At 51.8% G+C, this 26312-nt stretch overlaps 1 long non-coding RNA gene across 1 annotated transcript in view; it reads right to left on the bottom strand.

Annotated features, from left to right (window-relative positions):
• The window catches only part of LOC142022529 (uncharacterized), a 32724-nt gene that overhangs the window by 6301 nt on the left and 111 nt on the right, over window positions 1-26312 (bottom strand). The window lies entirely within an intron of this gene.

The raw sequence follows: 26312 nt of genomic DNA, 5'->3' as shown, positions 1-26312 counted from the left end.
TTGCTCAACCAGGGGTACATGTAGCCTGGGGGGTGCATGGAGGTCTTCCAGGCCATACACCACTTCCTCTAGATATTCACCCAATTTTACACCAGGCTACATAAAAACCACTCGTAAAGTCAGTACAACCTAAGAGTCTGTTCAGCCAAGGACTCGTTTCTACTGCTTCCTCCGCCTTCCACTGAAATGTAAGTCCAATATTTGTATTCCCATTCATTTATTTGACAGCCTGATGGTAGAAAGGCAGCACGGCTTCAGTACTCATATTCTGTGATATTTTTGCAAGTAGTTTTTAAGTGAGATGTAACTTGCTGGTCTACAAAACAAATCTGAGTCCCATAAAGGATACAGTCATCTGGAAAGGTTGACTGGCCCTTGTTTCAAGACCTCAGATTACCTTAGGACCATATTTCTCGATGGACAGTACGTGTTCCATTAGGGGTATGTGAGATAATTTTTTTTTTTTTTTTTGAAAAAGGGTATTTTATAAAAAAGTTTGAGAAACACGGACCTAGAACAACTTCCTGGGAAGACCAGGAGACTCCAGCCTGACTTGCTTTAGGGACCATCACAAAACTGTCCTCCATGAAAGCCTCTGCACTGTAATGCCCACAATCAGCCCAGCCCAGGTCCTCCCCGAGGTGCAGAGTGGCCTTCCCACGTTTGAGGCCTCTTGCTATTTAAAAAAAAAATTGTGACACATGAAAACAAGATAGACACAAAAACACTTTATTTAACAATTGCTTTTCTAGCCTTTTTCTGCGCAAATGCACGAATTACTGAGGACAGCTCTAGCTTGCATGCAGCATCACAGCTGATACGAAGCAGGGTGAGCCCATTCAAACACTCTGGCTCTATTGCTGAATGGTGACAGTTCTTTACCATTGAACATGCTGAAGTTGGGAAACTTAACAAATGCCCCAAAAAAATTAAGTGTCCAAACCTGAAGTCCCTTTTGAGCTTGAGGCCAAGGCCAAATGTCTCCCCCCAACCCACTCTGAATGGCCCTGTCCCATCTCTCTGCCAGCCCCCCCAAAACAAACCCCCATCCCCTGCCTCAAGAAGGAGAAGCAACCGCCTGGCAGGAAGTCAGCTAGGCTCTTATGATTTATTTCATACGGAAAGCTCTGTTCCTGCGGTGATGGCCCACAGTAGAAAATGGAGCCAGCAGCACCATCCCACACAGGTCGAGTGCACTGGAGCCAGACTTCTGCTGCCAGTGATCCCAGCTCCATTTCCACCAGCGTGCAATAAATTCCTGGGGCAGGGCCACAGAGGGGACAGGCTAAGGAGGACCAGGAGCCTCATCTGCCCTCCTACATAAGCAGTACATGCTGGCAGCACAGGAAAGAGGCAGACCCATTGGCTAAACACACACCTGGGGGGGGCTTTGCCTGGGAAATGTGTGCTTCGGACCTGGAGCTTGTCCGGAGCCCCTGGACTAGCACAGCATACACCTTTGGTCAATTGCGGTGGGCTGGGAAGAGAGCCTCCTGGTGGATTCTTTGGAAATCCAGGTCATTGGTAACAATCTGCTCCCACCTAAGATAAAAATGGGTGGGGGAGGGGGTCAGATTTGCAGCTGGTGTAGAGTCAGTTTGTTCCAGCTGAGAATCCCAGTCTGGTTTGGCATTGCCCTAGATGGCAGCCGAATCCCCGGCCAGCCAGGTTGAGGGTATGTTTGGTATCTTCTCAGGTAGGGCTGATTTAGCTACTTCTAGAGAATCGGGGCAGTAGGGGGAGGAATCACCCCAAACTCCCATTTGATTTGGTGGCAGAGTTTTACCCCAGGGAACCCAAGGCAGCTGTCTTGAGCACACCCCTGCACATGTTAGAGGAGCTGCTGCAAATGTGTCTAAAGGACAGTGGGTTCAGCTTCTCCCTCCCAGCCTCTGAGCTGTGCTCTTTGCTAGAAGTACTCTGACTTGGGGACAGCATGGATCTAAATAGGGCACGGTGCCATTGGGGTGTCCTGCTCTGGTGGAGAGTATGCGACTAACATTTGCAAAAGGTGTGTGCCTCACCTAAAGTGCCTTGATTTACAGTCAGAAAGGACAGCAGCCAATGCACCATGCCACCGAAAGAAAAAATAAATAAATAGAAAGCCAGGCCCTTTTTCTAGCGGGCTAAATGTGGATTGAAGGGATTGTTTCTAGGCACCGCCACTGCCAACAGGGTTCCCTGTAAGCCATGCGCTTGTGCAGCCCCTCAGTTGAGATTCAAACATCACCAGCTGATTAGCAGAGGGCCCCCAGGTGTGCAGGAAGCATAGGGACAAAAAGCCTAGTCTCACATGCCTCTGTACTGCATACATGGATGAGAAATATATTGGCACATGGATGGAAAAACCAACTGGGGGGGGGAAAACAAAGGCTGTGACCAATGACTTAGTCAGTTTCAGCTGAAGACCCTTTTATTTCCCCATCCTGATCTCTAAAGCCCTACAAATCTGACTGACCATCCACATCCACAGCTATAGATGGAGATACTCAGCTCATCTTTGCTGAGCCACACGTGGCTACAGCAGCCTGCAGTTCTATGCTTCGTATCCACATCCGTATCCGCACCTGCAGAATCCGCTGTGTATAGCCAAAAGGTGCATCTGCAAAAGTGAGCCGTGTATCCATGCAGGGCTCTACTGATCTCAACTCTAGCCCCCTGCTTACGATACTGACAGCTTTCAATGCTCCGCTGGTGGTTTTTTTTTTGTTTTGTTTTTTTTTTTAAAAAGGAGCTGGGCAAAATTTGGCGCCATAGGGAAGACGCCCTGGGACGTAATGACACCCGCTAGCCCAGGAAAATATGAACCATCACCCTCTGAGGGTTATTAAATGATTTAAATCTGTTTTTCATATTCTCATTAATGATTTAAACTGTTGCTTGTTAATGTCGAAGCCTATTACAGCAGGTGATTTAGTTTACATCTTCAGGCTCCACTCAGCTCTGCAAGTTGAGTCCCCCGCCTCGCCCCACATAAATTCATAACTTCCAGAACTACACAAATAATTTAATACAGCCGCCTGTCTTCCTAGGAATTAATATTACGACTTGTGTAGCACATTGGACAAAGGCACCATCTGGTGGTTAATGTGGGAAACCACAGAGAACACAGTGCAACGGGCTAAATTCTGTCAGTTTCTCGGATACTGGATTTTTACTACTTTTCTTTGATGGGTGCTTTGCTCCCACAGCACACAGGGCTCATGCAGAAAGCACTCCTCAACTCTGAGGTTTTCCATTATAGCTGCGTCCTTCTGATCCCTTTATTTTCCAATATAGAAAATATATGTCTTAATATTGCAGCTCTTCCTTTTTCCATATAGCAGAACTTAGCATCTAAAGCCTTAGGGACCAGACAAGCTGCATGATCTCACATTCAAAGACTGGAGAACCTCATTTTCTTTTGGAGTCATGGGACTGGAAATCAGGTGCTGGGAATTCACACGTTACAGCTTCCTTCCAGGCAGGGAGACCCAAACTCATGGCTTTCCAGCCCAATACAGCTGCCAAGTCCACCACAATAAGATATGAGGAACGTACAATCAGCTGCCCATCTATTGGAAAAGAACAAGGTGCCATGGAGCATGTTACTGTGTTCTCTTTCAAGGGGATCCCAGGTAGCAAAGAGAAAGCTCTCCTATGCATTCCACAGGCAGTGGGAGTCGGATGCACTAGCCAACTGTCCCCAGACAGAGGTCGGGATCTGGTTCATGATGCATTGTTAAGGGCACAGTCTGACAAAGCCGGAGTTTGTCAGCTAGAAGGGTTTGCTCCAAGCTGCTGCTGCTGCTGCGCTTCGGGGTGGGGTGGGGGGGTGATCTAGGGAACAGATTGAAACACACGGCAATTCCTAAAAAGGGACAGCGTTCCAGGCACCAACCACCGGTGCCCACATCACCGCTCGCTTCTGGGGCATAGCTGGTGAGGTGCTGAATGCTGCACAGAAGCCAAGCGACCTTATGAAGGTGGCTGTTACCAGCACAGCTGAGCCTGCAGCTAGAGTTCTTGGTTTGAACCATGTGGGTTTAGACACACCCACACCCTCTCCCTCCAGGTTTCACTTTACAATAGGGGCAACAGGGACACCAGGCCCTCCAAGCTACACAGGCAAAACGTCAAGCTCCCCACTAGGACGCCAGCTTGGGTCACAACCAGCGTTGCCTGGAAGCAGAGCACTTGGGTGGCCGCCCAGGAGAGATTCAGGTCCCTTCCAGCCGATAGCAGAGCGCCCCTGGTGGGCAGCATGGGCCTATCTTAGGGGTGAGCATCTGTACATGCTTTGGTGCACATAAGTTGGATTTATTCCACTCATGGAAGGACAAAAATAGAGGCAACATCAATCACCATCCCCCCAGCTTTGATCAGTTTTAATCATAGCACTGCTGAGCGCCCATTGCCTTGGCATCTTGGTGCCCTCCCCCATACAACTGCCTACACCAAAAATCCAGGAGCACGTGGGTCCCACCTGGAGCACTCGGAGGTTGAGTCTCCTGTAGACTGAAATGCTGACGTGTAAGTGAATTCTTTGGGCTCAGTGTGAGGGCATGAGGATGTTCCTGCTGCAGACACACCTGTGGCTGGCCTGGGCCAGCTGCCTCACAGGGCTTGGGCTGGAGGACTGGTTAGTTGCCTCGTAGCTACAACTGGCGCTCACGTGGACTCCAGGAGAAACCTGGACATTACACTGCAGTTAGACAGCCCCACAGCGCTAACTGGAGGCAGGTGGTTTGAGCACTTTGCAACCTCTTCTGGAGGTCAGGCTCCTTCTTGCCTTCAAAAATAAATCCAGGGGCTCCAGAGACAGCATGGAACAGACGTCAGCTTCCCTGGGCGTCCATCAAACCTGGGCTCCTCCGCCGGCTGCCCTGCCCCAGTGGCTGCTGTCTCGGCCCATCCCAGCACCATCCTGCTTGTCACCAGCATTGGGCAGGTGCTATTTTTCGGCTGTCTCCCCTTAGCTCATGGCACTTCCCTGCTACAGCTACAACTGGCTCTTTCCGCAGTCCTACTCTGGTAGACTCTGAACTCTGGAGCGGTCCAAGGTGCGCACAGCGATGGACACGGTCATTGGTGGTGGCCTCAGAGAGACGCCAAGAGAAGGGCCTCTGTCCCTCGAGGAATTCAAATCTTACTACAGCCGGGCCCGATCCTCTGTGGCGCCTTCAGCCCTCTTTGGCAGGCCCGATTCTGCATTCCTTCCACAGCCGCCTCCTAGCCGCAGGCTCAGCCCTAAGGACGGAGTCGCTGCCCCTCACCGCAGAAGAACTTACACCCACCCGCCCATGGTCTGAATGCGCAGGAACAGGGCCCCGAAAATGCTGTTCCAGCCCTGTGGCCCCAGAGGATGGTCCCGACTCACCCTCCAGAGCGCAGCCAGGGCTTGCTCAGCGGCAGACCCCACCGAGGGGACGCACAGAACTCAGTCAGGCCTGGCTGGGACACTGCAGAGAGGTCGACGCTTGACCGCAGATCACCGCTGTGGGGTGGGTTGGCCAATGGGAGAGGGCCAAGGGAGCAACTGCCCTGGGCAATTCAGAAGGATAAGTCCTTCCACCACCACAGTACTGCTGGGGAGCAGTGGCGGGGGTTGCTGGAGGTCTGGGCCATTTCAATTCCTACTGGGGCCCCACGCAGCACACACCAAGCAGCTCCTCTTCTGCCTGAGGCCCTGCGCCTTCCAGCGCACAGAGCTGCCTCCCCCCAGCTTGCCCAGAGGCCTCCGCTGCCCAGGAGCCATCTGGTAGGTCTAGTCAGCACCGCTGATCGCTCTCCGGCTCCGGTGCTCTGCCGGGACGAGCAGCATAAGGGAAGTTGATGGGAAAGTTTCTGCCATTGCCTCTGGCAGCGGAGACCCCGGGAGCTGAGGTACGTCGAGTCCAGCCACGCCATCGGTTTGATGCTGCCCCGTGGTGGAGACCAGCCCTGCCTCGGCCTTTCACCCTCAGGGAAGAAGAGGGTGAACAGCGCCCCTGCTGAAAACGGGCTGACAGACATTTTCCACTGGACAGGCAGGGCCTGAGACGGGGCCACCATTCTACCACAGGTAGGCGTGGGGTCCCGCAAAACCCAGCGGGTACGATCAGCCCCGAGCTAGCCACGACTCACCCGCCAGGCCAGAGACTGCCCTAGGCCAAGGGCGATCCGTGCCTTCGTTTCTGGCGAAGGCTGGGGAAGAGGAGCAGGGTGGGCCACTGACTAGTGCCGATCTCAGCAGACGGCGCTTTGAATTCCATTTTTGCCGGGATGCAGGCAAGCACTTGCTCATTACGCACCTGAGCCACAGCCAGCAAAGTCAGGCTCATCGACTGCAGGATCAGGCCCTGTGTGCCTACAGTGTTGTCAACCCAGATCGCTCGGCAGGTGTGGAAAGTCAGGCTTGTGCGGCAACACAGAGGGTCGCGGGCTACAGGCACACCTCCAGCCTGAGGTTTGCATGGTTAACTGGGCCTGCTTAGCAGTATTCCCTGTAAGCTGTTGGCTTGATTGGCCACCCAGACCTGATTCAAATGCTGATTAGCAGAGCGCTCACACCTGGCTGTATGTGCGTCTATGGAGGGTGTGCGCCCGCACATGGCTGGGTGCGCACAAAGTTTATTCTACACAAATGGAAAAGCAGAGGGAACATTGCTGCCCAGTGCCAGATTAAGGCCTAAGGTAACTAAGCTACATCTTAGGGCCTTGCAATACGAGGGGCCTCCAAACAGAAAAACCTGAGTCCATTGCAAATTTTATCAAAATTGGTTGATAAATAAAGGAGGGTTGGGAAAGACTTTCCAGAGATTTTCATTAAAATACAACAAAGCTACGCATCTAGCTACACAAATACTCTTATCCTCTCCTTCAAGAATTGTTCATTAACAGGGGCAGCCCAGGGCTGAGAAGAAAAGAGAAAATTGTACTTGTGAAACTTGCATCTTACGAGTAAATCTGTTGTCCGTCTCCTCAGGTAGCATTTTATTGGCCAGCTGCTGCTGGTGGAACGCTGACCGCGCCGTCATCAGTTATTGAAATAACTAGTCTCTCTGCCGATAAAACTGAGGAATATATTAAGCAAGTCTGCCCAGCTCCCATGCATTGAGACTTGCCCCTGGAGTGACGAGAGGTGCACCATTCCCCTCACTGGTCATAGCCAGGAGGCTCCCATCTTTTGTCTGTTGTCTCACACGCTCAGCCTTGTCGTGCCTTTGGTCCGGTTTTTCTTGGGTGTCTGTTCTCTCCCCTTTTGCTCTTTACATACAATGGTGCGTGAGTGCACATGTAACCCCTCACCGAGGTGTGGTTCGCTGTCCCATGGAGGGGCACCTAGACCACTTCACAGAGAAGGAATGAGTGTGCTCTCCAGCCTCGGCCGAGAGCCAGCTGGCCTTTAGCTCAAGCTGTAGAGGGGTCTGTAACCTCAAGAACAGGCAGCCCTGTGGCACCTTAGAGGCTGCAAAAGCTCAGGACCTAATAAATGTGTTAGTCTCCAAGCATCCAGCGGATGGGGAACACTGCTCCCTACTAAGGACAGAACTTTGCGCACGGCGCCTTTGCACTCACAGGGAGCAGGCAGTCAGAGCCTAGAAGAAAAAGCAATGCGCCGATGGCTATTAAAACAGAGCTAAGGCCCTCTGGCACAGCACCTCCAGGTAAAGTCACTGAGGTTTCTACAGAGACACTCATGCAGCAGCCCGAGAAATCCTACCACAGCCTAAGGAGGCTTCATGGCCAGTGCAGAAGCTCTCGAGGAGAATAAGGAAGCAAAGACAAGCGCTCAAGCAGAGCGATTTTTGCCAGCTCTTTGCTGGAATTTGGAAACCTGTTCCCACAGGGATGTTAAAACGATCCATTAGCTGTCACCAGCCAGCGCTGCCCCGTCCTTCACCCCAGACAGGGTTCGTTCTATGCTTCCCAAGGATGTCTGTTGGCAGGGGAAGGCTCAGATTGCCTGGCAGCCGCCTGCCTGGTTTACCCAGGCAAGAACTAACCCATTATCCAAGCACTGGAGGGGGAGTCACCAGCCCAGATCAGATGTGGTTTCCCTTTGAAGCTTTGAGAGTGGGATAGTGCCTTCAGCCACTGCTGTAGGGACACAGGCTAGCAATGACTAATGCTGGGAGCAGTGGCTAGCGAACGGAGCACACATGAGGTCTGTTTCTTCCGTGAGTCAGCTGGGAAGCAGCATTTGGTAACCCAACATTGGCCCCTCCCAGCCACAGTCCCAATGCCAGGAAACCGAGTTCCTTGAACATAAGAGCCCACCCAAATTAGCAGCCAATGCACATCTCTAAAGAAAGCTGCCCCCAAAAGGAATCCACTGGGGGGAACCTGGTAATACTCTTCCCCTGCAGGCACACAGTTCACCCACAGCTGCCAGGCGGCTGCCTCCGGTAGCCAGAGGAAAGTTGTCCCTCACCATCCTGGAGACTGGTCAGTTTTGCCCTGTAAAGCATTCCCCAGCTTCTCTGGGGGTGTAGTGGTGCGCCCCCCCATTCGCAAGGGCCAGGCCATCACAGCAGGTGGGTGGATGCGACTTGCAGGGCTGTCGCTCCATAGGCAACTTGAATCAGTCCATCGCCCTGAGACAGTGTGGTATAGTGGCCAGAGTCAGGCACACAGCCCTTGGGCTACAGGGCAGCACAGCCTAATGGCTAGAGTCCAAAGGGACTAGGGGCAACAGCAGCCCCGCTAGGGAGGCCTGCACCCACCCTACTCCACCAGCCCCAGGGAACTGATCCACCCGTCACTCAGCAAGCAATCCTACCACAATAACACACTGAGCTCACTCAGGCAGGACATACCACTGAGGAACCCTCTCTGGGTCACTTCCTACCCGTTCTGGAATTGGGATGAGCCACACCATCTCCCTCTGCAGTCCTGATGCTGGGCTACACCTGAAGCTCCCACACTCACTCCTTCCTCACCAGCAGCCAGCCAGGACTCAACTGAGCTGCTCCCTTTTATACCACCCCAGCACTGGGGGCACGGCCACTCTGGGTGGAGGGGCGGGACTTCCTCCGCCCACAGAGTTTTAACCCCTTGTGTCCCAGTGCAGGGTATGTGCACCCATCATACTTGGGAAGGAAAGACCTCACATCCCTGAGGGAACTCGCAAACCCAGGTTTAGCAGGCCAACGCTCAAACCACTCAATTCCTTTTTCAGTCTTATCATATCATAGGCACCAGGTTCTCTCTCTGTCTCTGTGTTCATCTACATTATATAGATGGAGAGTGAGATACAGACAATGAGCAGGAAAGACAGAATCCAGACTTAGGCTGATGGGAAGCTTGGTCCCCTCTTATTGTTGTAGCACCCAGAGTTTCCCCTTAATATCAGATCCCCAGTGATTCCACCCACCCAGTTCTCTCTTCCTCTGCCCTCAGTAGCTTCCTGCCCCATCAGCCTGTGAGCCAGTCTCTTGTGAAGTCCATGGCCATCAGTAGACTGGCCAAGCTCCCAAGATACAACATTCAGAGCTGGATTTCAGCAAAACCCCCAAAAACATAGAGGTGCTCCAAACTACAGGACTCTGAGGCTCTGTCGCTTACACAGCACGTCCGTCAATATCGAAGTGCTTTACCAGCAAGGCAACAGCTGTTATTCCCAATGGACAGAAAGGGAAACTGAGGCACAGAGCAGCCACTTGAACTGGTCAATGTAACGGGAAAAAGTCAGTGCTGAAGATAGGCCTAGAACCCAGCCCTTGACTCCAAATCTAGTACCCTGCCTGCTGGTTTCACTGCCTCTGCTACCAGCCAGTGGGATTTTTTTCTTTTTAATACAGATTAATAGCGAATTTCTCCGTTACAGTGGAGAAAATCCAGAGTAATCTAGTAAAATCTCTAACTGCAGGAGTGGGGTGGGTAGGTTATGAAACCTGTCTGTATTGTCTAGCTAGAGAGCCAATTTTAACCAGCACTCAGCTCACAACAGCAGCACAAATGCAGAATGGAAATCCACCTTTGAGGCAGCTTTTTTGCCTTTTAAAAATAACTACCAACACACCAGCTAAGGTACATAAGCACCAAATTAAGTAGCTACATGCATTTATTATATCCAGGGTAGCTTGGTTAACTGAAAATCCTGGGTTTGGAATATGTATTGATCTCTGCAAACATATATTTTACTGTAAGTACCAGCATCTGGGGTAGTTAATACCACAACTATTTAATTTAAAATGCATGATTTTTTTCTAAAAATGCATAACTAGAATTGCATTAGCTTCAATAAAAATCACTCCTTTTCAGAAATATTATCCCGTGTTAAAATGCACTGAGTAGCAGGGAAAGCTCATAAGTTAACAGTAATTTACAGTGGGTTGAATGCGAATGGATAACTTTCCGTATATACTTATGAGTTTAGTCAAATGTATTTGATTATAAAAAAACAAGCAAATAACCTATATATTGGTTAGAGCAAAACACTATTCATAAAATCTAAAACATAATGGTTGTGAATAAACATCCCATAAATAAACTGGTTTCAGAGAAATCCTCTTGAACCAAACAGAGGTTAATTCTGATCCCACACATTGGGCTGAGCACGGATCAGCTGATTCCAGCTTCTGTTTAGAAGCAGGAGGGCCCCACCGCACCCCTTTGTCCATCCCTGGGCACCTGCGTTGCATTCAGCCGGATCTCGGAGTGCTCCAGGGCCTGCTCCCACCTCTCATGGTGTCGAGAGCTTGGCAGTTTTGCCTTGGCATTGTAGCCACCAGGCGCGCTGGGCCACCTGGGAGCTGTCTCACAGAGATAATACCCATACAAGAAACAGAGATGGTTGGAGATTCTGGAGCCAAACATCCCCAAAATCTGGAGCTAGAGCCACACGTTACAGCTGAATCAAACCAGCCCGCACTCAGGGGCAGTTCAGAGCCAACGTGGCTCCGGGGAGCCATCTCTTAGTGTCACCCACACAGTGTTCCATGTCATGGAATCTAGACCAGTTACAGAGAGGAAGAATGATGCTCTTCTAGAACGTTAGCGGAGAGCCAGCTAGCCTTTTGCTCAAACGGTAGAGGCTCCTGCACTAAGCTCCAGAGCTCCCAGGTTTGAGTCTGCCTGTGGGTAGTTACCTTAGTTCCAAGAAACAGCTCCAGCCGGAGGTCTGACCTCGGCTCAGAGGCCCTGTCTCAAGGATGATCTGAGAGCTCTTCGGGGTGAGGAGCATTTATCACCTGTTGGTTTCTGTTCTCATCCCAGATGTGGACGTGGCAGCCAATGCCTGCAGGAAGAGGGAAGCCCCACATCCCCTCCCCTGCACACAGAGGTGCAACTGGGCCTGTTCTGAACAGGAGCCAGATTAATCCTGCCCAGGTGTGTCTTGGCTTGGCAGTGCGGCTGCTCCTGACAGTACCATGGTCCCACTGGGCCTGGGTGAGCTGAAGCACTGGAGATACATGGGGGAGAGTCTTTAGCAGCTGACTCCAATGGTTCCGGTCACTCCTTGGCTGAACTGCAGCTATCTCCACCGGGGCCCCAAGCATCTGGGCCACAGACCCACGTGTACTGAAGAAGGGCCTGGCAGGAGGCTGGAAGCCAACGAGTGACTGAGCACGGGAGAGAAGCAGAGTGGGGGAGGGGGGCTCCCATGCTGGACTCTGGGCACTGCAGTCACACACTGTGCAGGGGTTTGCAAAGGGGCTGACTGCAGACTGAGGGACACGGACTTCTCAGGGGACACCAGCGCTGGAGGTGGGGGGGGTTACAGCTCTGTGAGCTGCCACGCTCAGGGGATGGGAAAGAGTCACAGAACACTGGACGTGAAAGGGACCTTGAGAGGTCATCGAGCCCAGCCCCCTGCCTCACAGCACGATCAGGCACCAGCTATGTCATCCCTGTTCGATATTTATCTAACCTCTTCTCAAATACCACCGGTGATGGAGATTCTACAACCTCCTGAGGCAACTTATTCCAGTGTTTAACCACTCGGATGGTTAGAAAGCTTTTCCTAATGTCCAACTTAAACCTAGCTTGCTGCAATTTAAGCCCCTAGGGACTCCTCCATTCTAACTTAGCATCTTAACTACTGTGACTCAGTTTTCCCCATGCCCTGCCTGTAAAATGGGGCTAATTTGCACCTTCCTCACAGGGGGGATGGGCAGCTAACAGGCCCAATCTAGCTCCTATTGGCTGCTGTGGGCACAGGCCCCCACTTTGTACTCAGTTACCCCCATTCAGGCCAGGTTTTCACTTGCTCTGGAGAAAAACCAGCACCATGGGCCAAACCCCAGAGCACTGGAGAAAACCCTAGGTCCCCCAGCGTCTGTAAGTTACCAGCTCATCAGCTCTCTCCTGACTCCTGCTGCTCTGGACGTGCAGTGTCCTAATCGTGTCCCTGTCCGGTCAGCACCACTCACTTTTGGGGCTCTGAAGAAGGGAGCTGCCCTACCCTTTCCTCCACCGGCATTGCCCTGCCCCCTGCCACCCAACTTTCCACTCACCGGGATTTTCTCTGGGGTTTGCAACAGCAGAAGCAAATAGAGATCCCAAGTCAGAAGAGTTTGCAACTTGCCCCTGCTCGCCCAAGTCACTGGAGGAGCTGGGAATGGAACCCCGGAGTCCAGGCATCCCCTCTAGCCAACAGCTTCTCCAACATCCAGGGGGTCAGGTGAAGCACAGCAGATGCATTGTAACTAGAACAGCCAGGTTCTAATCCCATTGCAACCGCAACACTGCAAAGGTGCTGGAAGCAGGGGGAATCTCAGGACCAGCCCAGCAGCAGAGGAAGCTGGAAACAGAAGGGATATGCTGGAAAAACAGGGCTCCCTCAAACCAGTGAAGAGAGCTTACAAGCAGAGAGGGCCACAGCTGGAGGGAGGGGAATAACCAAGCCAGCGCTGGAACTGCTCAGTCAAGTATTTTCCCCTCTTGTTGGCAGAGGAGTCTGTGTTTTACATGAAAAAGCCTTTTGAATTAATCAGCCAGCCCCTCTGGAGGGCGATAAAAGCGCAGGCAGAAGGGTCTGATGCCCCCCTTCTCCAGCCAATGGGGCGTGCGCTGCCGGCACGAGATGCGGGGCCTGCGGCGCCTGGCCAGGGCCGATAACGCTCTTGCCTTTGTTACCCGCAGCTTAGCCCTTTGCCTGGGCGGAGCGGGAACCCACACTGGAGCCGGCCCATGGCTGGAGGCCAGGGCAAGGAGCCTGGGCAATTCACCTGGCTGGGACTGGAGGGCAGAACAGCATTTGCAATGGCTCCTCCCAGGCGAGGCTGGGGGGCAGACTGATGCAGCATCCCCAGGCCGCTGGGAGCAGCAGTGGCCCCAGGGTGGGGGAAGGAAAGCCCGTCCGGGTGAAGCCTTTTGGCTACGCTGCCGGCGGAGGAGGCAGGGGCTGGGAGCCGGCTGAGTGTCTGCACATCACCCAGGCCAATGGGTCCTAGGCTAGACAAGGCCCCGAAGTGCTACAATGAGACAGCAGCTGCCAGGGCTCCCCGCGAGCTGAGCGCTGGGGCTGCCGCCCAGCAGAGTCGGGGGCCGCCCAGCTGATTAGCAGCGCTCCCACAGCCGGCAGCCTGGGTTTCTATTGGTGGTGCACACACCTTGGTGCACAGAACAAAATGTATTCCACCCCGGATGGCAAAGATGGGAACCCTGGCGGCAGGGACGAGCAGCACAGAGCAGACGTGCCTGGCACCGCTGCTACCAGGTGGCGCAGCCCCAGGAGTGGGGTGAACGAAGCAGCCCTGCACCGGGGGGGAGAGCTAAGAGGGCAGCCCCATTACCCCACACCCAGGTCAGCTGCTTTTCCCTCCACATCTCCCCATGCCTCCGCCCTGCGTGCACAGCCGGCCCAGTGCTGCTCTCTGTCTGCGACTCGCTGACAGCCGGAAGGCTGCTGGAGGCCTAGGCCGCCGGGTGGCTCCGGGGAGTGGGAAGGGGCTCGGAGCTGTCTGACTCTAGGCCTGGATTTGATCAACCCTCCAGGCTAGTGACGGCTGGAGCAGCGAAGCCAGCAGAGTTCCCTGGGACAGGCTCTCACAGGCCGCCATAGCAGATCTGATGGCCACGTTGCTCAGGCCCAGGACTGAATGAGCCATGGAGACCAAATCGCCCCTGCAGAGCTTGGCATAGGTTCTGGTACAGGTTTCCCCCATGCCGCTAGCCCACGGCTGTCCACGTGGGAGGGGCTCAGGAGAAAGCCAGCTCCTCCCTGAACGGGAAATTCCCCTGGGACATACAAGAAAGGCCTAGGATTGCAAAGCAGCCAGCAGGCCACAGAACAGCATGGGCAAGGCTCCCCTTGTTGCCGGAAGTCCTAGCTCCGGTCTCTGCTTGCAGCGCCCCACCGGCACCAACAAACCCTGCTCCAGCCTCCCTAAAAGGCCGTCCGAGATGGCTTTGTCCCTGGCACCCACCCTCACTTCCCCACCGGAACGATAACACACCACTCGGGCTGCTGGGAAAAGAGCAACGGCACAGATGTACCGTCTTACAAATTACCGTGGAATTACACATCACCATCTGCACCCTCCCGCCAGCCAGACGGGGAACGCCGCTCCGGGCTCTCCATGTGCAGGCATATGTTTTTAGGGTCGGTGCCATTCCATCACCATCTTGCAATCCGGCCGACAGGGCATATGTGTGATTCATGACCACAAACACAGCGCAGTCACAGGCATCTGCTTCTGACGAGAGGGTACCAGGGTCCTCTGCTCTCCAGAAGCATCTTTCATCCTCGGACTCCGCACGATTTACCAATTCTAACTAAGACAGCCCCAGAAAGGGAAACTGAGGCACAAGGCAGTGACGCGCCCGGCCTGAGGTAGCACAGCAAGCGTGGGAGAGAAGAGACGAGACGCCACAGGCCTGATCCTCTCCCGTCCTGTGTCACCCCTGAGATTCGTTCTCGCCCCGGAATTCAGCCCCTCCTGGTACACAGAGTGCCAAGCAGAGGCGGGAGTGACCAGGTATCTTGCTCAGAACCATGTGCCGTGAGAACAACAGAATGATCGTTGTGTGCCAGTTTGTAAGAGTTCCACCCCATCTCGGTCCGTCCCCTCTCTCCTTACATTCAAACCCTCACAGTAAATGTCCTGCAGGTTCTGACCCTGAGCTGCTTTCCAGGGGAGACAGCTGCTCATGGCCTGTGGGTTTCCATTAACAAGGAAAAGAGGCGGAATCCAGTTCCACTTTATGAACTATCCCTCCCTGAACCGCAAAGTGTCTTTCTGTGATTTCTGCACAGCTGCTATCTGAAACGGTTGGGCTCTGAAATGTTCTTGCTGGAGCCGCCAAACACACAGCCTGAGACCGAAAAGGCAAACAGCAGTTCAGTATCCTCGGACTCCACAAGCCTCAGAGGGACAAAGTGACTTGAAAGAGCGGCTTGGGACGTAGCAAACCAGAGAAGGTTATATCTTGAGTAATTCATTTCACTGAATACAGTTTCTGCATCCAGTGTTGTGATTTCTGACCTTCACGGGCACCCCACCTCCGATCTGCACCGCAAATGTGTTCCTATCGACACAGGGGGTTCCTTTACTTTCCCAGAGGAAACAGTTTATAACATGTGCTGAGCAAAATGAAATAGCCAGGCCTGCATACCTGTTGATTAGCCTAATGGGGAAATGGAAACATAATGCTGCCCTCTCCTGGGACTCAGGGAGTAATGCAGCCAGAATGCTGATTGTAAAGCCCTGCAAATCCATAAGTCTGCTTGATAGCCCCAGGTATTCACATCCACAGATGTACACGCAGTTATCTGCATCTCAGTTTTGCAGAGATGGATGCAGGTGCAGGTACAAATTTTGTATCTGGATCCCTGCAAATTTTCAGACAGCCCTTTATATCTGTGGGTATCCTCAGATCGTCTTTGTAGGTGCAGACGTGGATACAAATTTTGCATCCGCATGGGCCACTAGTGTTTGGGGGGTGTCTCCTGTTGAACATCACAGCCTCCAGTGCTTGAAAATCATAAAAATCACAGAACACTAGAACTGGAAGGGACCTCAAGAGGTTATTGAGTCCAGTCCCCTGCCCTCCCGGCAGGACCAACCACCATCTAGAGATCATCCCCAACAGGTGTTCGTCTGCTCTTTAAAATGTCCAGGTATGGAGATGCCACAACTTCTCTAGGCAATTTATTCCAGCGCTTCACCACGTTCCCTCGAATTTTTTCTGTTCAGGTGCAGAATCAGTTTTGTTATGGGCACAAGGAATGTGTGGACGGGAACCACCAATTACTCACATGCTGTTGACTACAGAAAGCTGCAGGAGCTCTGCTAATCAGCTCGGTGGCATTTGAATCTCCCCTGGGCAGCTGCCCAAGCGCTCAGCTTACAGGGAATACTGGTGCTTAACCATCCGGGCAGTTGCCCGTGTGAAACTGATTGTTCCTCCTGAAGTGACGTACTTTGCATTTGTCCTTATTGAACTTCATCCTGTTTACCTCGGATCATTTCTCTGTCTGTCCAGATCATTCTGAATTATGACCTTGCCCTCCACCTTTCGAACTTTTGCCCCCGCATATTGCTGGATGTCCTTTGACCTAGTTTCCACTTTTTATAGGACTTTTAGATCACCCAAGATCTCCTGGTTAAGCCAGGGTGGTTTCTTGCTACACTCCGAGGCAGGTTCCACATGCAGGGCCAGATTAACATGAGAGGCCTTAGTGGTGGCAGCCCACGGCCCTGGGCTAAGCGGAGGGGAATCCACAACAATAAAGTTACAGGCCACAAAAGTCCAGTGGTGCAGCCAGTCTCTGGCAAGCTGCCTGAAGGTCAGGGCCCCCCACCGCTCCTGGAAGTGGCTGACTGCTGGCACATCTCTGCACCGCCCCCCCAGCAGCGGGGAGCCAATTCCGTGCACCGCCCCCACTTGCAGCCCCGTCTCCGCAGCTCCTATTGGCCAGGAACTGGCCAATGGCAGCCGTGCGGGCAGTGACTGTGGGCGCAGGCTGCAGGCGGAGATACACTGTCCCTCTCCCCCCAGGGGGGCACAGAGACATGCCAGCGGCCAGTCGCTTGCAGGAGCAGCGCGAGGCTATGACATGCAGGCTGCTTGCCTGAGCCCTGCTGCGCAGCTGGCCGGGAGCTGCCTGTGATCACCTTTCAGCTGCAGCCTGCACCTCGCACCCACTTCTGCACCTCAGCGCTCTGCCCAGTCAGACTCCCCTCCTGCACCATGCTCCCTCCCAGAGCCCACACCCCTCACATTCTCCTGCACCCCAACACTCTGCCCTGGCCTGGAGCCCCCTCTTGCCCCCAAACTCCCCACCCCCAGGCAAGAAATGAATGTAGCAGCTGGTCTGAGGCAAGAGACAGGCCATTCTGAACTAACAACTGCATTCTGCATGTTTTAAGACCGAAATGTAACCACAGAACGGCTTTGTGTTAATTAAAAGGCAAGTTTAATACAGCTTTAATAGCCTCAATGCCATAACTGTGTTCATTTTGTTTTAAATGAGGAAAAAGGCTTGCAGACAGGGCTGCCTCAATTAGACAAAATCTAACAGAGTTAATTAGGCCCTGTCCACATGGCATTTCACTCCTTGCGACTTATTCACGCTTCCGTACGGACAAGGGCGTGCACAGAGGGGCCCAGCCTGGAAGTCTTTCCCCCGCACCTCTCAGAGCACGGTGAGTTGGATGAAACATGACTCAGGTCGGAATCGCCCCAGCCTCATGCTATGTTGACCCGTCCAGCTGTGGAATAAGTTTTGTTCTGCGCACCGAAGCACGTGCCGATGGGCAACAGCGACAGAAGCGCCTGCTGCTGGCGTTTGGATCTCTCCTGAATCTCCACCCAAGTGCTCAGCTGACAGGGAACACGGCCGGCGAGTTCCATATTTATAAAACCAGAAACCAGACGATGAGATTTTTTTTTGCATCGCCAGAGAGACAAACAACTTGGAAACTTGTTCAGAGCCCCTTTGATCTCAGCCCAGGCGGTTCTGGCAAAGGCAAAAATCACACCAGTCCCGGCCACCGTGGTACGGCTCATCAGGCGAATGCAGGGAGAGCAACCAGACGGATTTCCCTTGGGCCTGTGCTAAATGCCACAGGCTCCACAGAGACGGTGGGAAATGCCCTTGTCAGTACCAGCACCAGTAACACCCAGCCCCCCCCGCTGCGCACAGCTTCTCACTGGTGGCATGCAGTGGCGTGCCCCACCCCACTCTGCAGAAGCCAGGCGAAGCGAGCGGAGAGGGCGGCCCAGGGGGGTGCAGCAGGCTGCCGGGAGCTGCTCGGGGGAGCTGGATGCACTCTAGGTCTTGCTCCTGGTGCCGCCATCCTAAACCCCATAATCCCCCAGGTCGTGTTTCCCAGGGGTGTGGGTAAAACAGCAGGGTGGGGGTGGGGGCGGCTGCCCCTTGATCCCTGCGCTCGGGTCACCGGGTGGGGTTGTGGCCCCACACCCCCTCAGGAGAGCCCTGAGTTTGCTCTTTTATGTCTCCTCATTCTCCCAGCAGAGGTCGGGGGCGCTGGTCTGGAGCCTACGTTAATATCACTTTGGGCCAGTTTGGAGCTAATGAGAGCCCTGAATTCACCCCGCTCCTCTGCGACTTGTGCCACGTGCAGCCGCTTGGGCGACTTGGCGTCTCCCTGTTTCTCTTTCACCCTCACCGTCCCCCAAGCCCCGAGGCGGGTCGTTAAACCCTCACGTGCTTGCAGACGCCTGGGAGTGCAGCCCAAGTAAGGGCTGACGATCAAATTCAGGACTTGGGCCAAATGCCCCCTTCGAGTGTATTCTTATTCCATCGCTTGGTCTGACTTTATAGCCTCTTCGCTATTTAAACCTCTTTTCCAATGCCCTGGCTCAGGGCCGGCATGGCTCCTGTGTTAGCCTGTCTTGCCAGCACATGACCTCCCCGGCCCCCTGAAGGAAGGGGACACTCTCCATTTCCTTTAGCTGTTTGACTTTTGCTATGGTTCTGCTGTCTGGTTTTCTCCTGCTCACCAAAGGGAAGGACCCAGATTTCACCTGTCCTGATCCACTTTCTTTCCCGGGTCTTTTCTGAGCCCTTCATTAGGCTGGCCCTCTAACCAGTTTGGAACAAGTGGCATAGCACGCAAGGCCTTTAAAGCTCATGTGCATTGTGAGCTAGGCTGCAGGGGCAGCCAGGCAGAGGCAGGTGTCCTGAGAAGCGGCTGTCGGGGTATTAAAAACGATACTCAACGCCTCTTGGCAAGCGAGGCCGATCTTGCAATCCAGAAGCTGGGTCATCTTACCACAGTCCTTGAACATGCTGGGAGAGGGGCAGGCTGGTTTCCCAAGTGCTTGTTAAATACTGTTCCCTTTCGTTTCCTAAAGCATTGTAACTTTTGAGCTTTGCTGGTGGAGAAGCGTTCCCTAAGCCATATGCTACTGTGAGGGGATATCGCCATAATGCCCAGCACACTGGAGATCTGGCTGTCACTAGAGCAGGTCACAAATAATGTTACAATCAACTTCATCTCTGTTAAGGCACCTGAAAGGTGTCCCCATTAAGTGGAATTGCTCATTAAGCAACTGTCATTGCTGATAAGACTCTTGGGGTTAGACCGGTTTCCTGGCACATATCCCAATTGATATGCAGTCCACTATAAAAAATCACCACCAATAACTTATGCCTCGATTACTCCATGCAAGAGAGACATTTCCTGGACACCACAGTACAAATCAAGGATTGCCTGATCCGCACCACACTGTACCGGAAACCCACTGATTGCTATACTTACCCACACGCTTCTAGCTTCCATCCTGCACACATAACTAGATCCATTGTTTACAGTCAAGCCCCTAGGTACAATCGCATTTGCTCTGATCCTACTGACAGAGACCAAAAACTACAAGATCTTTACCAAATATTCATGAACCTGAATTACCCACCAGGAGAAATAAAAAAACAAATCGACAGGGCCAGACGAATACCCAGAGACCAGCTACTCCAAGATCAGCCCAAAAAAGCCAAGAACAGAACACCACTGGTCATCACCTACAGCCCCCAACTCAAACCACTGCAACACATTATTAAAGACCTACAACCTGTCCTTAATCAGGATGCCACACTCCAGAAGGCCCTGGGTGACAGGCCTGTTCTCTCCTACAGACAACCCCCCAACCTCATGAGGATTCTCACCCACAACCACAGTGTATACCACAGGAACACCAGTCCTGGAACTTTTCCTTGCAACAAAACCTGCTGCCAGCTTTGTCCACATATCTATTCTGGAGATACCAACACTGGACCTAACCAGGTTATTCACAAAATCACAGGCACATTCTCATGTTCCTCAACTAACATCATATATATGCCATCATGTGCCAACAATGCCCAGGTGCTTTGTATATTGGACAGACTCCAAACTCTCTTAGACAAAGAGTTAATGGGCACAAACCAGACATAAAAACACTCCTGATCCATAAACCGGTCAGCCGGCATTTTAATGGAGTGGGCCATTCTGTTAATGGCTGAAAAGTCTGTATCTTACTGAAGAGGAATTTTCACAACACTCTTAAAAGAGAGGCTGCTGAACTCTCTTTTATATTCAAATTCAACACATTAACACACGGTCTGAACCGGGATGGGAATTTTCTGTGTCATTATAGGGGCTTGTTTGCATACTTGGCTTAATCTAATTCTTGACTCCCTGCCCCCCTTCTGCCCCTCTACTCTCTGATTTGCTCACCTTGATAATTTCTTTTCTGATTTGTCCACCTTGATTACTGCTTTTGGTTCTCTGTGCCTTAAATAGCGAGTCTGTTCTGGTATGGCTATGGTCTGAAGAAGTGGGTCTGTCCCACGAAAGCTGACCTAATAAATTATTTTGTTGGTCTTTAAAGTGCTACTTGACTGCTTTTTTGTTTTGACACTATAAAAAAGTGTTCAGCTCTGCCATCTTTCTCCCCAGAAGACCTGATAGTGTCCCATACCATGTATCACCAATACGTACTCTGTGCAAGTTCTGACACGTAATAATCTGGGCAGAACATTAATCATTCCCTGGTACCACAGAGCAAGAGGAGGCTGGAAAACACCATCCTGTGCTGCATACTCATCAGTTTGCTAATGATTTAAGTGCAGAAGTTTATCTCTTCCCTTCCCACCCATCCCCATCCCATGTGCTTAGCTGGAGTAAGGCATGCGTCAGAAAATGTAGGGTAAAGTTATCACCGTGGGATAACTAGTGACATCCCTGCCACAGGGCTCCCCCCAGGCTTTATGAAAATTGGCTTATGAATAGGAATATGTATAACTCAAAGATGCTTTATGCACAACAGGTCACATCATATATAAAGTTTGCCATTACAGTCTGCTGAATTTGTATGTCCTATTTTTGTGCCTGTATCATTCTTGGATATGAAGTTAGAAATACAAAGTATGGGCTTGTTTATAATTCTAAATGGGCTAGTGGGGCCCTTATGGATGCTGTGGAAACATAATGGCTCAGTACTCAAATCAATACCCTGAGAATGGTTATGTTGGTCTTGTAAGCCCAAACTGTGATTGGTCCTCGAAAGACATGTGACCAGGCCATCTTGAACCTGATATTTTTCCAGGGGCTAGGGGATGCTGAGCAAAGGTTTTCTGCCTTGGGGAGAGTTTATTTAAGCAATGAGAAGCAATCTATCCTTTGTCTTCAGCTGGTCCTTGAAACTATCATAGCCCACCCTAAGAGGATATAAAGAATTCTGAAGAAGCTGTAGATCCAGGTCAGAGTAAAGATCAGCTCTGACCTTAAGCTTTTTACCTGAGATAAGGACAGCTGTTTAGGGTAAGAATTTGTATGTAACAAGCTTCTTAACAGATTAGAACTAGCTGACATTTTTTTGTTTGTTTTAATTCAGTAACTTACTTCGTTTTCACTTGCAACCACTTCAATCCTACTTTTTCTACTTGATTAAAAACACTTTAGTTTATTATCAAGTCCACTATAAATGATTATTATTGGTGACTGCGGGGAGAAGCAGCCACTGTGAATATCTCTTTCATTGCTAAAATTAGCTGACCTGACGAGCTTTTGCTATGTAAAATTTTACACATAGAATGATGGATTTAATTGGCATTTTGGTCTCTTTTGGGGATTGGTTTCCTGGGTGCGGAGCCCTTAGAGCTGAGCCTCCCTGGAGCTGAATGGGTTCAGTGTCTGTGTTGCTCTGCAGGGGGCACTAACCCCAACTCTGTGATTTGGTTTGGCGGGGGGAACAGAAGATCTTGCCCAGCAGGACAGGGTGGTGGGGAGCTCTAGAGATCAGGAAGGCAAGTGTCAGTGACATGATCAGCACATTGGGGAACAACCCCCAGGGGTCTTCTGTGAGTCAACCCATCACAACCCCATTCTAACATGACAGTCAGACAATGTTTTAAGCTTGCACCCCACACGAGCAACCAAACAGACATTTCTTGCTCTGTAGAAACAACACAACTCTTCTCTGACAGCTGGATTCTTCTCTCTCTCTTCTCTTCCTCTCCAGGGTATAATACCTTGCAAAACCAAGGCCAGCCTAGGCAACTTACCCAGAGAATCACCTACTTTTACTCCTAAGTACAGATACATTATTTAATGACAATTGAATGCCTATCATTGTAACAGCTGCTGGTACTTGAGGGATGAAGAGAAATGGCTGGATGGTCAGTTTCTCAAGCAATAAGACCTGCAATTCATCAGTTCTGTCTTCACCCTGTAGTTGCAAGGAAAAGAGCGGCTGGGCACACACTGCCTATATGTTAGGATACTGTAGGTTACATTTGGCTGCTACAGAGTCTGGGGAAGCCTTGGCCAAGTTTTCTAGGGTCCCGTAAAGTTTGTTTCCAGCCACCAGTCCTGGCTCTCAGTGTTCTGTGCTGTTATTTAGCTGTAATTTACCCCTAAATGTCTTCTCAGAGCCCAGTTAGCAGTGGAAGTGTTGGTAGTGCGCTAGAAAATATTGACCTCCTGTCATCTGGCAAATTCTCTCATCTGGCACTGGTCAGGTTCTGAGCGTGCCTGACGAGAGAGGTTCAACCTGTCGAGCTCATTGGGAGGATGTGCATTTCAACGTATTTTGCTATATTTAAAAACCGCTTTTTTTTTAAATGGCAGGGAGCTTGTTCTCAATGTGTGAGGAGTCCAAAATCCTGAGCCCCCGAGAAAATTCCCTAGTAAATGTTCATAAAATGAAGGAAAACACGGAATCCCCCACCCACTGGAGAATATTTCAGAATGCAATAAAAACAGCTTTGCTCACATGGCTTTCTATTCTTTCCCATGGAAAACAATAAAATCAGAGACAACGAATGATTTACTAGATGGCTCTGGTGTGGTTTCTTAACATATCTGTGTGTGTTTGTGTATGTATCTGGGCATGCAAGCGCACATGGGGGGGTGAGTGTCTGGGTAAATTAAATATGGAGATACACGCATCTCATAGAGCTGGAAGGGGCCTGAGAGGTCATCGGGTCCTTGCCCTCTTGGCAGGACCAAGCACCATGCCTAACTTTTTTTTTTAATCTATTTGCCCCAGACCGCTAAAGAGCCTCCTCCAGGACTAAACTCACAACCCTGGGTTTACAACACCAATGCTCAAACCATTGAGCTAAACTAAGGACCAAATGGCACCTTTTCCCAAACCTGGACATGGAGATTCTTCTAATTTGCTTTTGTTCGCGCTGCCTGGTTTCAGACTGGACAGGACTCAAACCTTGCCTCAGCTGGAGAGGCTGACCTCAAGAATCCCTGGAAACCAGCCACGATCCTCTCTCCAGCCACTTGCGCTCCTGCTCATTCAGAGACGTTTTGTGATCTGAGCTCTGCCCCCAACCAGACCTGAACCACCAGGTCTTTGAGGACGTCCAGACACGAGGTTGTGTGCGTTCGTCTGTGCTGCCCCAGGGCCCACCTCTGCCCCTTCCTCAGCCTCACACACGCTTTGGCTAAAACCACCAGGCCGCTCTGCACTGCCTCTCCACGGAGCACATGAGCGCAGCTGCTGTTCCGCCCAGCTGCCTAAATATGGCTGATTTCAGCACTCGCAGCGGGTCTGGCCTGCCCTGAGAACCTCCCGGCCCTTCCCTATTAACAACGGCTGCAACAAACTGAGGAGAGTTGAAAGCAATTTTGCCCCAGTGGCTCATGTCCAGTGAATGACAATGTGAAGGTCTGGCCTGTACATAGCTCACGGGTCTTAGGGCTTGATGAACAGGTTCAGCTGTAACAATGCCATGTTCCCAGGGAGCCAAAGAGACACGGCAGAAGCAGCTGTTGTTTGCATCTTAGGTCCTGTAAGAAAAGAATCTGCCCGCGGCTAAGACAGCTGAGTGCTGGGAGGGGCTGTGAAGGGCATTGTTTAACAAGGGGTGTCATTCCAGCTCCCCTGTACAAGCACGGCTGCATGTCAGACCCCAGGGAGGGGGAAGGAGATCAAATGAACAGGCTAAAAATATGAAGACCAAAAAAAAAAAAAAATGGTTATTGACGAGTGCAGCTTTGTGAGTCAGGGGGAGCCAGCAGGGCCAGCCGGGAGGATGAGCCCTCATCTCTCTCCTTCCATAGCCTCTGTTACAGTGTTGAATTAGCTCCAAATCTCAAATAAGACCAGTTGTCTGTTCCTCCCGGGCAAAAACATTGGAGCAGCAGTGGCTGACTGGTGAAGGTGCGACTCTCTCTGGGGCGGAACACAGTCGCCACTCAACAGCCCATTGCGAGGCTAGCTGGGAATGAAGGGAAGGCAGAGGGTTGAGATGGACAATGCAGTAGGAAGGAGTTTAAGTTGCAGGAGGTGTGTGGCATAACTCAGTAGGATCCGGAAGAGGGCAGGCGGGGCAAGCAGGTGGCTTTGTCTCATTCATGGGTCTAAGGCCCAGCTCTGCACAGCCTCGGGGGGAACTGCCTTAACCTGCATGGACACAGACCGAGCCCCGGCAGCAGCAGGCCTGAATCTGGCTCAGGGGCTCTTTGGAGGCAGGGCTGCTTCGTTACGTCCCTTCACTGCAGCCGTGTCAATTCATGGTCCCACAGCCCAGCTAGCAACATAATTCCCGCTGCGCTTGCTGGGCCAGGCTCCACCCTGCCTGGCAGCCAAGCCCTGACGACAGCAGCTCTAGAATAGGACCATGAGATGAGGCCTATCAGGCAACTGGCAGGGAAGTGGGAGGGAGCCGGCCTCCTTCCTGCAGGGAGACCAGATCCAGCAGTACCTGGAGACTGGGGTCTCTCATCACAGCTAGGCAGCTGGAGGGAAAAAGAGCACCTCAGCCACTCCACTAGGATCCACTGGAGAAAGCACCCACCCCTCTACCCCAAACAAAGCTTTGGCCCATCCCGCCCCCCCTGCTGGTGCCACTCACGGGCCTACATCAGCCCTTGCATGATGGTAGCTCACTCACCAGGGCCACAGTGGCCTTTGGGCAGACCTGGATAGGACTGCATGCTAGCTGTGTTGTGACAGGTGTCACGTTCCACCCCAGAGGAGGCTGCATTTGCGTGGTGGGTGCTGCAAATTCCGATGTCTGTGTGGCTGCTGAAGTACTCTGGGCTCTCCCAGGATGGAAAGTGCTATCCCAGAGGCAGATCTGGGTGAGGAGTTGGAGGTATCTCACCGTACAAGGAGATCACCCCTAGGTCAATAATACGGCAAAACAAAACCTCGTCTAAATACCCCTTGGGGGCAGCAGGAAATGAAGTTCAGTTCCTGGTTCAGATCTGACATTTGCAGCACAGAAGTTCCTTGATCTTCAGGCCAGACCTTCCGTGGCTATAAATCAGAGCAGCTCTGAACAGATAGCTCCACATGTCTGCACAGACCAGGATCAGCAGCAAGATGAACCATATTTTTCAAATCCAGTTAAAAAAAAAATCAATAATTCCAAGAACCACAATGCACGAGAATACGAAACGGTCCTTAATAAATAATGCCAAACCAGACTTTTTGTCACCCCTCTTTTAAGAACAGTGCACACACCTATTCCACAATGCACTGACATATTAATGGGAGAGTCATCCCACATTTCAAGATCACACATTGTTTGGCTTTTAGATGTTAACCAAAATATCAAAAATAATCAAATAATCAGGAGGCGCTTTTCTTTTTTACTTTGCAATCATAGCCACACAAAAGTCCTTAAAGGGCCGCAGGTTGCAGACCTCTGGTAGACCGACATCCCTAGCTACGCAGGAGCTCACGTCCACAGAGCTTACCTGGCCCCCAGCTGCCCACAGACAAACACAGCTGGCCCTCGTTTTGCACAAGATGCTCAGCACAGACTCATTCCTGCATCCTCCGAGTGGCAGCCCCACAGCTGGCTGGCACTTCTCTAACCTTGAAATCCTCCTGTGGCTCGTATGTCACACAGTGACAACAAGCTGTTATTCAAGACCAGGGCGAGACAAAGAAAGGGAGACAACAGAGCTGGGCGGGAGGGGCCGGAGGAA

The sequence above is a fragment of the Carettochelys insculpta genome, chromosome 18 (genome assembly GCF_033958435.1).
Source record: "Carettochelys insculpta isolate YL-2023 chromosome 18, ASM3395843v1, whole genome shotgun sequence".
Classification (NCBI taxonomy): Eukaryota; Metazoa; Chordata; order Testudines; family Carettochelyidae; genus Carettochelys; species Carettochelys insculpta.
Note: the sequence above shows the minus strand (reverse complement) of the source record. Positions and strands in the feature narration are given on the sequence as shown.